Below are 18,424 nucleotides of genomic sequence, written 5' to 3' on the forward strand. Positions count from 1 at the left end.
GAATAGTGTGCCTGTCTGAACAGCCTCTTGCAGCTAGTGTTTTCTAATAACTATCTGTGTCACTCTGTGCTTTAGACCTTCCTCAAGACATCAGAATTTTTTTCTCTTCTATCATCCATAGGGAAGTGTGTGGATTTTAGGCTGCATCAACATGGCCTCTCCTGTGGTGTTATCTTTCCTAGAGGCTGACTTCTATGCTCCATCTACAGACTTGCTGCAGACACATAGACTGCTCCTGATGAAATTATTTTCTGGTGGAAATTATTGTCTGGGCACTTGGTTTGTCTTTACAGCTTGCTGCTACATGCAATGATCTGGAATCTAACTGTTGTCAAGTCCCCTGGTGCTGTCTGCCCCAGACAGCCAGGTCTGGCTTCCTTGAGAGCAGGTATTCTCTGCATTCATTTTCACCACATCTCCACGAAGGAATGATTCCTTTTGGAAACCACAGAATTGTCATGGCATCACTGAGAGGTCAGTTTGTGCAGCAGCTCTGGACAGGGAAATAGCAAAATGTCTCACAGAGTCATTTGAAAATGATCAACTGGAGAGAGATGAAAGGTTATGCTTGACACCTCACCAGTGGTTCTGCCCCTGGGAGCTGGCCAGAGCCCCTCAGGAGGCTGTCTGCCCCTGTGGGCCCTTAGATATGCCAGGCTTCTGCTCAAAGCTGTGCCAGCCGTGGGCCTGTCCTTTGTACTCTGCTGAGCAGAGAGCATGAGGAAATGTGCTCCAAGAGAAGGATCCCAGGAATTGGCCGCCAGTGCAACAACACAACACTTTTCCACTGCAACTGCTCCTGCTTACCTGGTCAGTCAGTATTACAGTTTTAAGAATCTTTTCGTTCCAATAATTTGCTCTAGCATTCTTCTATCAGCAGCTTTTCAAGGGCTAGAAATGTTTGGATATTAATACTTTAAGCTACTTTTTGAACTATGAATACAGAAAAAATGCAGACGCTTTTGTTGCAGCTTAAGCCAGCCTAAGTTCTTATTTTCTTCCAGGCCAAAAAAGATTTTTAATCAGCTTCTTCTGAACTTGGCAAGAAAATGCCCCCCTGGCTGAAGGTAAAGAGTGAACATACAATATATAGGCCAAAGAGAAACTTTCCCCAGGCTTCAGTGGTCTGAAAATTGGGGTGCCTGTTGCTGTGATTTTGGCACTGTAAGAGTCCCCTCCCTACTGGGGATCAAGTAAGCAGGGGCAACCATGGTAGGGCTGTTTGTGCTATAATGCCTTGGCTGTCAGAGCACTCCATGGGTCACGGCCAGGATCTGGAGGCTAGAGCTGCCACCTTCATAGTTCCATATTTTACGCAGCCTGCCCGATTTTCAAGAGCTGCCTCATAAGTAGTCCTGGACTGCTTTGAATAACAACCCAGTGCTCAGCACATTGAAAATCCACATGTTGATTTCATACCTTGAGCAAAAATGCCAATAAACTACTCCATTTGGACTAAGGAAGGTAGGACTGAACCCCTTCTAAAAGGGGTAAATAAATTATGAGAATGTAACCCTTGAAGGGAATGAACAAGAGACACTGATTAATGAAAATCAACATGGCAAAGTGCTGAAGTTATGTTTTGCTTAAAGGGTGCTAATTTGCTGCTCTTTGAGACACTCAGCTGTTCTCCGACTTTACAAATTCTAATGGTGAGACTTTGGATTGACTGGAAATGATGGTTCCCTAAAACCTCAACTTCAACACAGAGCCCTGCTACTGCTGCTTGTGACACCTCACACAGCGTGTGCTGCAGTAGTTCAGATATGATACTATCCAAGTCATTACTTTTGCTTGTTAGAAACCCACGGAGTTTTAGAGACACTTGATCTGTTTCTGATGTATCTTTGAAGGAACTAATGACCATGTTTGCCTCTCAGGGGATTTGGAGGCTGGCGATAGGTGGTGGTGGGCGATGGGGGAGGGCAGGGTGGTGGGTGAGCAGGGAAGAATGAGACAATTGCTCGGGGAGAGTTAGAGGAGAAGAAGGGATTACTTGAGACTGGATTTTTGAAGGTAAGTCTCAGATGCACTATCAGGTAACAAGTGGATTAACCAGTTACTGCGCATCAGATGACCTGTAGTAACCAAGCCTGAATTCCTGTTAGCCTAGCGCAAACTAAAACTAAGCACATTAGCTAACTCTTTTGCTAAGACCACTGACATGACCTTTAATTTGCCATGTTAAAACTCAAAATCAGTTCCTGATGATCAGTCTATCTTTTTGTCAGATAGGATATCAACAGTCATGCCCAGCCTTAGATGAAGGTTGAGGGCATAGAACAGGTATGAAACGCGTGATACAGAGGAACTCAGGGATGTGCCAAATCTAGGATTATAAACCATGGCTGCAATTAAAGAGATCAGAGGCCATCACTAAAGAGACAGGAACAAGACATAAGGGGAAATCCATAGGAATGTCAGGTCAGGTAACTGAACTTGCTGCATATTCTGACCCTAGACTGCTCAGAATACCCAGATTTGGTACGCAGCAGCCCTGGCTGTGATGGGGGCTGCAACTGTTGGACTGCATATGGGCTGACAGATATACTTCCAATATCTAAAGCTGTAGGCATCACTGCTTTCATTACATTTCATTTGTTTTGGTTTGCCTGCATGACTTGGAAAGGAGAGACCAGGTGATGTCTTGACAATATGTGAAGGTGTCTGTCATCTATTGTATCTTGGAAAGAATAATTTCCACAGTTATTGAGAAGTTTCCAGTAGGTAACAAAGTTTCTCTTTGTTCCTCAGATCGAATACAGCCATAAAAAAAAAAAAAAAAAAAAAATTCTTGATCCCTACAAGCCCTTCCTCCCTCAATTTCTGCTTAGATTTTCAGGCTCATCTAGACTGAAAACTCATGGGTTTTTTGCTGTTATATGGTCACCACAAACCAGTGGTATATTTCAGTCTGAATAATTTACTTTTTTTCAGTTTTTCATATATATTAAGAGCAAAGTAGAAGAGAAGGGAACAAAAGTGAAGGTTCCCTAAGGAAGTTCATTGGTTGATTCCTGTTCTTACCACCTGCACAGCGCACACAGTACAAAAACGAGATACAAACTCAATTCACAGGAACTCTGGCTAGAACTGCACGTCTTTCATAGTTACATGCATTACATGACACCAGTGACCAAGGATGTAAAAAATTAACTTGTCCAAGTAATTTTCTTTGTTTTCTTTTCATGAAAGAAGGTAGAAATGGGGAAGTCAGTGTGATAAGGAATTGTTTTAAAATGTTTAACCAGCTGAGCATCAGGTCCTTAGGTGTAAATCTGCATTGATCTGGGACTTTATAAACATCAGACTAAAATACTTGAGGCCTTGATAGAAAACAAGTCAGTAGTGAAAAGAAAAGTCTGCTGTAAAATTTAAAATGTGAACAAAACAATAAAAGAAACACAAGAAACCACAGTGCACAATGTTGATAATCAGATGGTGTTTTATTCAAACCATCTTGTTAGTTCATATGAAATTGCAGGTCAGATTCAAGACAGTAGATTGAGACATTAGAATGTAATGCCATTTTTTTACTCTCTGCTTATGCTTCAGTGGGAAACCCTAAAATTAGCCCTAAGGGGTAAAAATATTTATTTTTTGAACTCAAGCCCTGTTTTGTAGTTTTGTTAGTTTTTTGAGGGTTGTTTTTTTTAAGTATGGCAAAAATAAAATGCCTAATAAAATATGAGATGCACTTACTTCTCTTTACCTCTCTGAATCTAAAACAAAGACAGAACAAAACTCTAAGTAACATTTGTTTATGAAAAGAAATGATTTCTGAAAATTTTAATGACAAGTTTGAACTTGATGTGATTTAAAATGGGCAAGTTACAAGACCTAAAAAAATGGGGTTTTATAATGGAAATGCTGACAGACCCTTAACTACAGCAGCATTGCTGGGCGCCACTAATAAAAGGTGGCAAGGATCCAGAAGTATTCACAGCTGCATGTCTAAACTTTATTGAGTATCTGACTATAGTTTGCAGATCCTTGCCAGATCATAAGTCATTTCATTCTGACACATTCCAGTTTATAATTAGTGTTGTACTAATATGTTCCTAACCGGTACCAGCATATCCTTATTTTTTTTTCTCCTGTAAAACAAGGCTGTTCCCCAAACCCAAGGATGCACTGACATTTGGCAAGAAGCAAGAACTGCTTCTTTCTAAATTTTTTTTTGAAATTATTTTTGGTTTTTTATCCTTGGGCTAAAATAATCCATATGTTAAAGGTCAATGTCTGTAAATGAAGCACGAAGAACACTGAAACATCTGTAATTCCCAAGGCAGAAGAAATAAAACAATTTCCAGATTTCTCTAAGCAAAGTATTTTACTTGTCTTTAGCATTCAGCGACAAAGCAAATTGTTCTTAAAATACATCAGTAATAGTTTGTAATTAGAAAATAATTGTAAAAGCAAAATAAGTAAACACAATTATTTCAGAGCTTTGCCAAGTAATAAAATAGCTGTGCTAATACATGGAAGGTATAAACTTACTTATTTAAATCTACTGTTTTGTGCCACCTGAAAAACAGGACATTTTGGGTAAGCACACACTTCCATAGTTTATTTGTGTTTCATGGCTCCGCCAATCTTTGCAATATGAACTCTTTACATGCAGGGTTGATCATTATTGTTGTAATTGTTTTCCATGTTCTTGGCAGTTCTTTTCCAGTGGCTGCTATTAATTTCCAAACTGCTTCATTTGTCTGACCACGTCTCTGGGCAATGACATCTATTGATGATGGTTTTGGGGCAGCCATGGAAGATGGCCTCCAATAGCATATAATAAGTCTTTCCAAATGGTGATAAGTTAATCAGCACTATTTTGTAAATCTTTCTGAAGTCTTGAGTAGAAGCACTCTTTGCTTTCTTTAGAGAGTGCTTCTGCCAAGAGCTGAAAGGGCAGTGGGAACAGCACCCCTTGTGGGAGTGGGGGAGTGTGGGAGTCTCCTTTTAGGTAGCTATATCCTTATGGCAGTTGACTTAAAGACACTGAATTTTGAGTGAGAGTCCTTCCATTCCACTAAGAGGGACAACCCTCCTCCCCATTTTGGAAAAATAACCTTATTTTTCTTTTCAGCTAAGATCCTAAACACAACCCAAAGCAAAAATCCAGTAGGATTTTGCATTTTGCAGTCTGAATTAATCAGGAACTGAAATCCTAAAATGTAATAAGTTGTTTTGGCTGACTATCTATGTATTGGCCACAGAGACATGAGTAGGTATATTCAGTTGCTGATCCAGTAAACCATTTCAGTGCTTAGGGTGAAATACAGGATCTTATATTTATATTCTATCAAGTGTAACAATAAAGGATGGAAACAGAATTGGGATAATGAATTAAATCATCATTATGACCCTTTTCTTTTAAGATATTAAAGGTTAAGAAATATAATATACCTGCATGGTGATCAATATTATATTTCTAGTGCTTCAAATGAATGTTTTGGGTCTATGAACAACTATAATTGCAGAAGTTCCTTTAACACATTGGTTTCCTGACTTTCTGTGAACAATGTACATTAGCTCCTCAGTGGCTGAAAATTTAGAACTTTTCCTAACCAATTCATAGAGAAAACAAGGAGGACAAAGTCTTCCCACCTACAGTATGGGCCTTTGTGAAGGTGAAGAAAACTAACCTTTGATATTTCACAAAAACCAGTTTCATATTCACTTGAAATGCTGCACCCCTTTTTTTTTTTTTTTCTGATTCAAGGCCACAGGCACAACATGCAGCTGCTTAGCACTCAGCCCAACATAAACCTTATAGCCTTCAATTAAATTACAGACTAATGTTTGACTCACATTCAAACAAGTATGAACATACATGGTGATGAAAACAGGTGGTAATTCTGCAATTTTCACAAGAAAGAAAAGGAAGGAAAGGAAAAAGAAAAGAAGACAAAAACCCCAACAAGGTTAAAGAAAAAAAGTTTTAGGTCTGTATTTAAAGAGGCTTTTGGTACATATTGTGGAAGAGTTGGCTTCTATTAATATATTTTTCCATTTTCCAAATTACTGCTTTTAGAAAGTGAAACAACCTGACAAGTCGAAATATGTCTTACCTACCTGCCCAATATTTGTACACAGAGGCTTAGGTGTTTGCTCTTGGCAGAGTTGTGTTAATTTCATACATTATCAAGAATGAAAAAGATGCTCTTTGGCCTCAGAATTTGTCTAAGACTCCTACTGCCAATCTACAGTCACTAGTCTTAAGGAGGCAGATTACGGGTCTACCATACGGATGGGTGTGTCAAACTTTGTAACAAAAGGAAAGAAAACAATTGCTACTATTGTCCATGAAAAATTCAACAGATCAGACTCAGAAATACTACATATGCTTTTTAGGTAAAAATGAATTTTCTTAGGATTTACTAAAAAATATTAATTTCTTTATGAGTTAAAATAGCTTTTGACCTATTTTTAAACTATCTTCGAAGAAAATTAGTGCAAGATTCAGACCTGGATCATATCTGAAGTGATTTTAATGAAATCACAAGAACACTACAAAAATCATCTCACACACTGAATTTTTAATGTTTAATCATCTGTGTTGTCACTGGTTAAGAACAACATATCTCCCTCAGTATTTTACTACTCTTTCTCAAAATGTTTGCTATATATGCTATCAAAAATATTTCCAGTTTTTCTCAAAAAAAAAAGCGTGAAACAGATCCAGTCTCCAAAAGGGAACCCCACTTATTTTCTTTCTCCGTTTGGATGTGAGTGTGATATCTACCACCAGATACTAAGGACAGCACAGGTGGGATATATAGGCACCTGGTTCCATGCAAGATTCCATTCAGCCTCTGAGACATCCTTGCAAGGCTCACAAAAGGGGCAGAGGCCTACAAAGGTCCCTATTTGGTATCCTGGAGGGTAATGCAGTGTTTCTGAGGTTGCAGTAAGCTCCCATGTCAAAGCAGATGCCAAGAGCCTCATCCTGTGAGCCAGGGTGTCCACGGGATACCCCAGAACTCAGACCAACAGATCTTGAAGCCTGCAGCTTCTTCCCCTCTGCAGCGGATGAAAGGAACCAACAGGAAGTCCAATCTTTTTGCCGCAGCTGCCATTGCACTTGCTGAAGAGCAAAGGTTTCCAGCATTTTTCAGATGACCATGCTGCTGCTTTAACTCTAATAGCAAAGAAATGAAACACAGGAAAAAAAATATGCGAGAACAAGGCCTTTTATTTAGAGGTCCTGATTGTTCCCTTGCTCCAGGGATTATTTTTTCAGTCAAAGCATCAATAATAATTTAATTTCACAAACTATTATGGACTATGATGAATGACCACAGAATGAAAAGAAGATCCTATGAAGACAGGCTGAGAGGTCTTGTTCAGACTGGAGAACAGAAGATCTCTTTGGAGAGATCTTTTAGCAGCCTTCCAGTACCTTAAAGGGGCTTATAAAAAGGATGGAGAGGGACTTTTATATGTGCAGATATAGACAGAACAAAGGGTAATGGTTTTAAACAGAATTAGTGCAGGTTTAGATTAGATATTAGGAAGAAATTCTTTACTCAGAGAGTAGTGAAGCCCAAAGAAGTTGTGGATGCCCCATTTCTGGAATTGTTTAAGGCCAGCCTGGATGGGGCCCTGAGCAACTTGATCTAGTGAGTGGCATCCCTGCTTATGGCAGGGGGATTAGAACTACATGATCTTTAAGGTCCCTTCCAACTCAAGCCATCGTATGGCTCTGTGATTCTAATAGGCACTTGTTCTTTGCCTGCTGCTCCCTTCCAACAGTTGTTTGCCATTTTGCTCTTTGAGTTCTTTCCACTGGTTTTCTACAGTTAGCAAGACTGATTTCATTTCTAAAAGATCCCAGTCTACATATTTGAGGCTTTGAAACCTTCATGCACATTATCCAAAGTTTCCCTCTGTAAATAACATTCAGATTCCATTTTATGTCTTTGTTTTCTTGGTGGAAATTAAGATTCATGCAAAGCATTTAAATCTTCAGGAAATAGCTGTCTTGGAGTCTCTTTCTCCTCTGAAATTGAAAATATACTACATCTAAGTACGACTTAGTTACTTTAATCTCTGGCCTTTGTGTAAAAGGCAGGGAGACATACTGATTGACTAAAACATTAGTTGGCAATCATTTTGTCTTCAGTTCTGGATTGAATAGTTTCATGTGTATAATTTTTCAATTTATCATTAATATTTCTCTCTTTCATCTTCCTTTGTCCTTCCTGTTTTGATTTCTATTTTGATTTTCTATTGCTAGAGACTTTGAAGGGAGAGCCAAAATTACTATCATCTAGAATTATCAGCTCTATGAGCAAAAGTACTCTCACAGCACTTCTTGGTGATTTTTTTTTCTTTTTCTAACACTATGTTCTCTGCACACACATACACAATGTGGTGTGTGTCCAAGTCCTCTGCAAGAATGAACTCTGTGTAAAAGCACAACTGTCTTCTGCTCCAAATGATCCTGGTTTCATGTTTAACATTTGCCAAGATGATGATACAACAAGCAACTGTGCACAGTGAGAGAGTGCAAAAGACTTCAAGACTGATCTTGAAGATGAGGAAAGATCCTTTTTTCTTATACTTAATTTAGTCTGAAGTCTTTGTTTTAAATTAGATTGCAAGATTTCATAGCATTCAGATCATGACATCTGGTCTGTGCTTGTCTGAACTTTCACTGAATTTTCCGCAGTGCAAGCCAAGAAGACAGGTCCCAGAGCTGTTACCACAACTGCCAGTACTTGGTGCTGGATTTGCTGAGTCATGAAGGAGAAAACCAAGAAGAAAGGAACTCATGCATCCATTTCTTCAGTGATATTCATAAGCTGAGTCACCAGGCCTTTGACTACTGCACCCAACCCTTACTAAAACACTGGTTTCCAGAGGAAAAGTCAAATTGTGATTGTTCTTGACAAGGTGGAAGGGCAGAGGTGCAGCTCTGCTCTGCAAGACAGCATGGAGATGAAAGCAGTGAAACTGAGCTCTGCAGGTAATGGAGAAGTTTAATCATATTTAAACACTAAGAAACTGAGGATGAGGCAACTACGTGACAGAAGCAGGCACTTCACCTGCCTTCTATGGGCCTCTGCAAACTATTTCCCTGCAACTGCTGTGTCTTTCCAGGATCATGCAGTTCCCACCCCCAACCATGATGGTTCAATTGTCCCAATGTGATGTACTGGGACTGTGTCAGTACTCAAGAGCTGTGGGACCCCATCACCTTCCAGTGCTCCCAGGGCAGTGCTGCCACTCATGGCAACCTCTGTCCTGCCCCAAGTGGGGCCATTTGGCCCACTGTGCCCATAAACTCCTTCTAGTGCTGCTTCTTTACTGCTGCTCTAATGAAAGTGAGATCAACTTAAGAAAATGTATTGTATTGAATTCTAAAATTTTATTGTGGACTATGATTTAACTATTTTCAAGTATCATTGAGTCATGTGGAGTTTTGTTTTTCCCATTTAGCACTACTGGTAACCAAAGCCAGATTGATAAAGCCCAGACTACATGGTGCAATATCACAAGAAAACTTTATGATCTAAAATTACACTTGAAAACATTATTATCATATATCTTATTTAAAGTGGTAAAGGGGTAAAAAGGTTTTTCTGGAGACTATGGCAACTTCAAAATCTTCCATTCACACTCATTTCTGATACATCAGAGTCCCAGCAACTGAGAAAGAGCAGATGTGGTCCAAATGGGACTAATTTACCCAGACTGTTATTTTAAAACATAATGAATGCAAATACAACATTTAAAATTGGTCATGCCTAGGGCAATATCTTTTGCTGAACTTATATTAACAATTTAAAGGTGTAGCAGTCTACAAAATATAGGGTTAATTTTCCCCAGCCCACTTAGAGCTGGAGTTGCTCCTAGAGCCAGACACTATGCTTTTGATTATTGTTTTTACAACTAAGCATTTGGGCACTTTCAGGTACTCTCAGCTTTAGCTCTGAGCATTGGATCTATAGCATTCTGGGCTAGACAGACATCTGCAATTTTAGTTATGGTATTTCGTGGTCTGTTTCTTCACCTTATTTTTTCAGTCTGTATAAAGAATAATAGTCACAGTTGGTCTGTGGAGATGTTGCTTTTTTTGACATTGAAATTACTGTTTGCCACTTTTGTCTAAACTTTCTATGGAGGCGCAAATGTTTCCTGAGTAGTTCATGCTACCAGTTACCAAAATGTTCAAAATGCAGGGAAGGGTTGTGCTTGCAGCATGCTTTCATGCCAAATAGAGACATTTGATTCAGCTCATATATTGAACACAGCAGACCATAACTATATATATTCCTCTTGTACCTTTTCCTGCAGTTTACCAACACTTAAAAAGCGTCTCAGGAGCTGACAGGTACAGCAAAGCAGAGAACAGAGAAAGCCAAGGCTACTGATCAGGGTGACTGAAGGATGCACCAGGAGTAGCTGCACTTTGCATCCACAACGTTCATTACACCTGTGTATGGTTGTCTGCATCGTTAATGCTCATGCCTGTCCCCGCCTTTACCATCCCCACCATGGCCACCCTCTGCACAATCCTCATTCTCATACAGAGGTTCATGATTGTCATGGGAAGGGAGCAAAGTACAGAATGGTCACAGCAGTAAGAAGCAAAAATTAAAGGATGGGTTTTGATAGCTGAGGCTGTGATGGCAGGGAAAGGAGAAATGGACACATTTGTCACCCCAAGAAAATCTCATCCAGGGAAGCTATCATAGGATTAGAAAGGCCAGCAAGGCCCTTGCAGGAAGCAGACAAACCATACACTTTATGTAGCATTAGGCATCTGACCTAATTACACAAATTACTGTGTGCCTGGGAAGTGCCCTCATCTCTCTCTGCTGACTCTTTAAGGAATGTAGTGTTGATCCTCTGAATCATACCTAAGTGAGATGTCCAAATTTGATGGTGTGAATAACCCTCTAGGAGTAATAAGTAAAACCCTACACAGCTTAGTGCTGGCAGGAAGTATGTTTTGATAGTAGTCATGTTTACCATTCCCAACTGAATAAGCATTACTCTTAGAGTTGACATTGTTGTGAGAAGACTTACAGACTATAATTTCAGTATCTCTTTCTACAAATTCTGTAAAGTTTACATAGCATTTTAACTGGTTCCCTCACTGTCCTGGACAGTAGCATTTGCAAAGCCAGAGTTTAGAAAAAGGCATCTCTTTAGGCTGCAACTCTGCACAACAGGATTTCAATTCTGAAAAGCAATTAAAGATGCCTAATGTTTCCATTTTTGATTTCCATTTTTGAGATGCTGAAAGGCCATCTGACCTTCAGGAAGAAGTTTTTGTGTTCCCTGAAGGCCAGGCTCTATTACTATATCTAAGGATGAATAACAAAATCTCTACTCACATTTGAGCTTCTTCTTCTATTTGAGCCCTGGTTATAAAAGATAAAATGTCATCTTAGCCTATTGATCATCTATAGGATACAGAAATTCCAGAGTTCTTCCCTGGTCACTCTTCTACTCTACAACTTTTTTGCTTTCCATCCTACTCTGATGAACCAATCTATCTACAATACTTATCTCTGAGATGACACACAGTGCCAGAAGAAAAAGCAGTCTAAAAGTTGCAGATTATTTAGTAATTTAGACGTAGATTATTTAGTAAGTGAAAATCTAAAATGGAGAGTGAAAATATACTCTCAGAGTGGAAACAAAAAGCCACTACTGAGTAAAGGGATTTGAAGATGTTAAAGGTTTCTTGCTTCCTTAAAAAGCTTGGCTTTTCCTTGTTCTGGGTTGACTAATTGCCTTGGCATCTGTTTTTTTAGCTAGCAGTAAGGCTGCAGTTTTTGTGTTCCACCCTTTACTCCCTTGTTGGTTAAATCATAAAAATGCAGGGCTGAAAGCATGCTTGCCTACCCTACGTAGGTTGCAGCTGTTTTTCTTCTGTGCTTTACCTTCGGTATATCATATACTATAAAGTTATCTCCTGTTCAAAAAGAAAAAGGCAGTATAAGGACAGTGTTAAATTCTTTCAGTACCCACTTAATGCACAAAGAGCATCCTTCAAGCTTTGGGCATCATCAAAATAGAGAACAATGGACATGCTACCTTTCTCTTATTCATGATATATTATTGGATCTGAGAGAGAATAGCCCATTGAAGCAGCTCTTGCCCCTTCGAACTTTTCACGAAGGAGGAAGAGTGCTTTGATACTCAACTTTGAGCTGAGAGAGGTCTTAAAATAAATCTTTTCTGCTGTTACATACATTGCTTTAAGTTACTATTCGACTACTGAGTCAGGTTTGCAGAGCACAGGTAGACTTCTTGGTCACATCACTAAATATGGAAATCTTAAGCGGCACATCTAGGTTCACCTTCTTTTTTAAAAAAAAGAAGTGCCTTAATTTGAAGCAAAACCTGTTTTATGTGGATAGATGCCTTAGAGAAGTAGACAGATAGAAGGAGACAGGGGGAGAGAGAGAGACAGGCATGCAAGCAGGCAGACATTAGAAGATCGGTCCTTGACCTTCATATGCCAAAGAAATTATTTTTGTTTGAGGTGGAGGAAAGTCAATCCCTTAAGAGAAAACAGAGGAGGGGTGAGAGGTAGTAAGGAAATGAGTCAGACACAAAGAATTGTTGGCAAATATAGGCACTTCCTAGTAAAGGAGGACAGTTTTCAGCTGATCTAATGTTAAAACCCACAGATAATATGGTTTTTATTTAGTCCTCCTTGTAGCTAGAAATATTAGAGTCTAATAAATGAGGAAAAGGGGAGAAGCAAGACCCTTTTCTCTCTCTTCACTGCTTCCCCACATCACACAGGGGAACAAGCTGAAAGTCTGAATCAGTGTTTTTCTTTGGTTTTAGCTATTTTTTTTCCTCCCTAGATAGGAGCTGTGAGAAGTTGTTTCACTGTAACCATTTAAAAAGAGGTAAAACATGTGGTTTCTTCACAGGGCTGTTTCTAATCAGGTTGAATTAACTTGTGTAACTGTATAATTATAATGATGATAACCAACATTTTATTTTAGATTTTATTAACCAAGGAACTCTGAACTACTCTAGATTCATTGATAAATCCCCGAGGTCCTTCTTGCTGCAGAATCTGCTGGGTCTGAAACAGCCACAGAGCTTTCACAATCCTTCTGAGCACTCAAATTAATTGCAACCAAAGGGGCTGGCTGGAGACTTACCCAAATCCTAAACATTACAACCTAACCAGTGTGGGATCTATCAAGGCATAAAGCCTATGGCTTATCAGTACTTCTAAATTAAAGCTGCAGTTATGAACAGCAGAAACATTGGGGGCAGCACCAACTCAAGTAGAAACAGTCATGGTCAAAACCAAAGAATGCGGCTTTTTTGCTAGCTTGGAAACAAACCATGAGGGAAGAACAGGAGTATACCACTGCAGTCAAGGATGACCTAAGTTAAGCAAATGAGGGATAAAAGTGGAAGATCTGTAGTTTGTGAAAGAAGCTGAGCTGTAGAAACACTGATAAATTGATTTCTGAATTGGTATAAGCCTTTGTTGTAAAGTCACGATCTTCAGCCACCAAAAGTTTCTTGAAGTCCTGCATTCTCCTGTGAGGTACCAACTGAATGTACTGGTCTGATTTTATTCTTGTAAGTCTGAGGAATCAGAAATTGGAATGGCACCTCTGTACCTTGTTCCCCAAAGTACAGAGGTGCCATAATCCTGGAAGGCAGAGCTCCTTCTCTGACAATGTCACCAGGATTTAAACAGCTATGCAACAAGGTGTTTTTATTGTCAGTAGGGCAATCACTGTATTCCCATTCCCTTGTGAGTTGGGAGGGGATTCTCTCCCTATTAAATACATATACATATGTATGATCTTTAGTACAATTTCAATTGTGACAGCTCTTCCACATAATTTTCTCAGTGATGTGCTTACAGCAGGCTAAAGTCACTGTATTGGCTGTTCTGATAGGCAGAGAAGGAAACTGTAGCGTATAGGTCCTGGCTGCTGCCTTCTGGCAACTGTTTCATAGGAGGTCAGACTAGGCTAGCTTGTATTTGGTCCCCTTGGCTTTGACCTATCAGTCTGTGAGTTTAAGGCATTGACAAAATTCCATTATCTTCTTTCTTAGGTATAGCTATGATGAGACATTGTGCCTAGATGAGGAAAACTGTGCATAAAGAAGAAAATACCTTAACATTTTTATCACAATTCATGGTTAAAACACTGTGAATATAGTGAATTAGTGTTATAAGTTTCTTTTTCTTTATGGTTCTGTCATGGATGTTTCAATATGCTTTTCAATATAAATTTTCAATACACATTTCTGTCTGAGACTGCAACAGTGTTGACCCTCAGTTTTGCTTTGGATGTCAGACAGAATGAGGGCAAAACCAGCCAAGCAGCATCCTCTTCCACTGTCCTTATGTTGTTAAGATGCACCTAAATGATAACAGGTCTCTAAGGATGTCTATATGTGCCTCAACATTCTGCATACATCACAGCTAATGGTGCATACACAGAGACATTCCCACTGGAGAAAATCCATAGCAGCCATCCAGTCCCATTGCAATTCAGGATAAGAGAATGCAGTATTACTGACTGCTCATACTGGTGGGTAATAGTCAGCCCAGAAAGCCTCAATGTCAGAAACAAAAATTAGCATGAAATGAGTACTAACATTTTTCAAAATGCATATTTTGTTTTACAAACATGTTTCAAAGTGGAAAAGAGCTCCAAATGTACATGGTGGCTGAGCTCTGTGCTTTCTGTGAGTTACAGCATAATCATTCCGCTTGGTTTTGTTCCTTCGATTCTGTGATTGCTATGAACTTCAGCAACTAAATCTTCTAGAGAAATTACACCAGGTACAACTAATTAATTTACTCATTTATTCGTTGCCTGAAAGTATGCAGCGTTAGCAATTCCTCCCATTCATCCCTTTTTGTCTCTGACAGAATATACAATGAAACACCACTAAATGAACTACCAGAAATTCATTCACTCTATTGTCTTTCTAAGCAATTTTTATTGTGGAAAAAATGAAGCAGATTACTGCCACCAACAGAAATACTGATTCAGCATGTATAAGTAACCTTACACTGACAGGAGTCAATCAGACCTGTGACACAGGTAGTAGTCACTCAAGACAAAATAACAATCCCTACAAATGTTAAAATCTTTTTAGGAAACAAGATATGCACTATTCATCTTAATTATTTCAGATGTGCTCCAAAGCATTTCAGAGATCAGCCAGAAAAAAGAAATAAGCTGCAGTGTGCTCCTTCCAACTTTCTATTATCTGCCATCATCTGGGGTATTCCTCAATCTATCATCTTGAATCATTTTGTAGATGTAGATAGAATCATAGAATCAGCTGGGTTGGAAAGGACCTCTGAGATCACCAAGTCTAACCCTTGATCCAACACTGCCATGGTTACTAGACATAGCACTAAGTGCCACATCCAGTCTCATCTGAAAAACTTCCAGGGACGGACAATCCACCACTTCCCTGAGCAGCTCATTCCAATGCCTGATTACCCTCTCTGTAAAGAATTTCTTCCTAATATCTAACCTAAACCTCCCCTGGCACAGCTTAAGACCATGCCCTCTTGTCTTACTGATAGTTGCCTGAGAGAAGAGACCAACTCTTACCTGGCTACAACCTCCTTTCAGGGAGTTGTAGAGAGTGATGGGGTCTCCCCTGAGCCTCCTCTTCTCCAGGCTGAACAGCTCCAGCTCCCTCAGCCTCTCCTCATAGGACTTGTGCTTGAGTCCCTTCACCAGCCTTGTTGCTCTTCTCTGGACCTGCTCCAGCCCCTCAAAATCCTTCCTGAACTGAGGGGCCCAGAACTGGACACAGCACTCCAGGTGTGACCTCACCAGCGCTGAGTACAGGGGAAGAATCACTTCCTTGGTCCTGCTGGCCACACGGTTCCTGATCCAGGCCAGGATGCCATTGGCCTTCTTGGCCACCTGGGCACACTGCTTCCTGTCAATCCTCCCTTTCTGCCTATCCGCTCTCCAGACACTCTGTCCCAGCCTGTAGCGCTGCATGGGATTGTTGTGGCCAAAGTGCAGGACCCGGCACTTGGCCTTGTTGAACCTCATCCCGTTGGAATCAGCCAAACTCTCTAATCTGTCCAGGTGCCTGTGCAGAGCCCTCCTGCCTTCCAGAAGATCAACACACCCCCCACCTTGGTGTCCCCTGCAAATTTGCTAGTGGTAGACTAAATCCCCTCATCTAAATCATCGATAAAGATATTAAACAGGACTGGGCCCAACACTGATCCCTGGGGGACACCACTGGTGACCGGCCGCCAACTGGATGCAGCACCATTCACCACCACTCTCTGGGCCTGGCCATCAGCCAGTTCCTAACCCAGCACAAGGTGCCCCTGTCCAAGCCTTGGGCTGCAGCTTTTCCAGGAGTATGCTGTGGAAGACGGTGTCAAAGGCTTTGCTGAAGTCCAGATAGACCACATCCACAGCCTTCTCCTCATCCACCAGGCAGGTCACCAGTTCATAAAAGGAGATTAGGTTGGTCAGACAGTATTGATGTTAACAGGATTTCTGAGCAAAGATGAAGGATAGTAGTGTTGGTGTTTTCCTGTAAAGCTTCAGCTCAAACTTCTGGTTTACCAGTACTACCCAGGGCTTTCAAAAAGAATCACATGGATGCTTGACCTGTAAAAGAATCCATAGGTAAAATATTTCTACAACCAGATATGGTAGAGAAAAGAATCAACCAGCACATACATTTTCAACATAGGTGCATATTAACTAGAGTTTCATTAGAGACCAGCATTTGAGAGACAGTTTTCTTTTCAGTCATGCTTGTGTAGGCTTATTGACGACAGTAAATTTGAAAAAATCTGGCTGAAAAGTATATTTGGTCCTATGTATTCACTAAGCATCAAAGGATTTGTGCTTTGTTTGACATTGCTGTATTTAAGGATATACTTTCAATCTTTCAAGAACAATTACACTATCAACATCTAAATTGGAATTTGTTGAAATATGGGCACTACTGTTCTATTTTCACTGAGGGTTTGTGTCTCCACAGAGGCAGCATGGATAACCTGATGTGGCAGTTGCTCAGAATAATCTTACCTTTTGCAGCTGAAGTCCCAGTGAATCAGCTCCATTCTGTGGAAGTATGAGGACACTGCCAGCAGGCACCACAACATAAATGGTAGCTAAAGAGTATGTTGTCCTCACTGGGTCATAATTTTATGTCTTTGCTTAAGCACAAACACCATATTCAGAACTGAATTGCAACAACCCTGAACTAGGTACTTGCCTCATCCTTACTTTCTTGAGCAATGGTAATTGACCATTATCTGAGAACGAAGGATGGACTAGGTGGTATTCCTATGAGTACATTGCCATAACAAGCACCCTCATGGGGAGTTAGGCTGAAAGAAGTGTGATCCCCATTCTCATCAAGAAGTCTTCAGCAGACCAGTAGGTCCATTAATTTTATTGCATTTCTTTGGTAAAATACAGTGACCACGCTTATGTGGTCACGTTTTTAAGGGTAAACAGTGACTGCCTTGGAACAGAAAGAGAAAAATCTCCTTATACAAGGAGCAGGACATCCAATCTGATATGTGGCAGTCCCACCATGAGATTCTGTGGATCATTCATGAATCATTGATGAATCAGGTTCTGGCAAGATCACAGGAAGGCATCAGGAGAAAAGTGGGGAGATGAGCTGGCATTTCTGGTGCTGATGTCGCTAATTCTTGCCATGAGCTTCACAAAAGGTAAAAGGGCAAACAGCCACCCAAAGGCAGGAGTCATGCCTGAGTAATTTCCCCAGAAACTTTGTCAGTGAAGGACTCTTTCAAAGATCACGGTTGCAGAATGAGACCTATCTGCTCGAGATCTTTCTCTATTTGGCATTTACTTCTCAAAATGGCAAAGGAAGCCACACCATTCGTATGGCATGACCGTGTAGCTGCCATCTCACCCCCTCCAGCTCTCCTCCCATGCCTAGGAGAAAGAGGAAGGAGCCAAAGGCATACTCGTCTGCCTACTTAGATGGCAGTCTTTTACAAATAGTAAGTTTGTAAATTTTGGTAGATAACAGAATGAACAAAGACCAAAAAGAATGGCCAGAAGGACACCATGGAAGAGAAATTTTTTTTTTTTCTCAAAAGAAAAGAAGTTGGAAAGGATATTGATGAAGAAAAGAACATGAGAGGAACATAAGGAGGAACAGGAGAAGAGAAACATGACTTCAGGGTGATGTAGTGGGGAGTAAAGAAGACAGAGTAGTCAAGAAAAGACACCATTGCAATATCTTGCTCAAATGAGAATAAATAAAATCAATATCTCAATTATGGTTTTATTATCATGGTTGATTCTTGATGTACCAATGGACACACAAAATTGTCTTCTAAACTTCAGATGGGAAAGTGTGAAATTCATTCCTCTTAATTAAGGTCTTAATTAATCTAATTACTATCTAAATTACTAATTACCATCTA

At 40.1% G+C, this 18,424-nt stretch overlaps 1 long non-coding RNA gene across 2 annotated transcripts in view; it reads left to right on the forward strand.

Moving 5' to 3' along the window:
- The first annotated feature begins 678 nt into the window (after positions 1 to 678).
- The window catches only part of LOC116780792, a 57,350-nt gene continuing 39,604 nt past the window's right edge, over positions 679 to 18,424 (forward strand). For both annotated transcript variants that reach the window (XR_004354626.1, XR_004354625.1), the window contains exon 1: positions 679 to 810. This is a non-coding gene — a long non-coding RNA (uncharacterized LOC116780792). The remainder of the gene's footprint in view (positions 811 to 18,424) is intronic.

Source organism: Chiroxiphia lanceolata, chromosome Z (genome assembly GCF_009829145.1).
Source record: "Chiroxiphia lanceolata isolate bChiLan1 chromosome Z, bChiLan1.pri, whole genome shotgun sequence".
Taxonomy (NCBI): domain Eukaryota; kingdom Metazoa; phylum Chordata; class Aves; order Passeriformes; family Pipridae; genus Chiroxiphia; species Chiroxiphia lanceolata.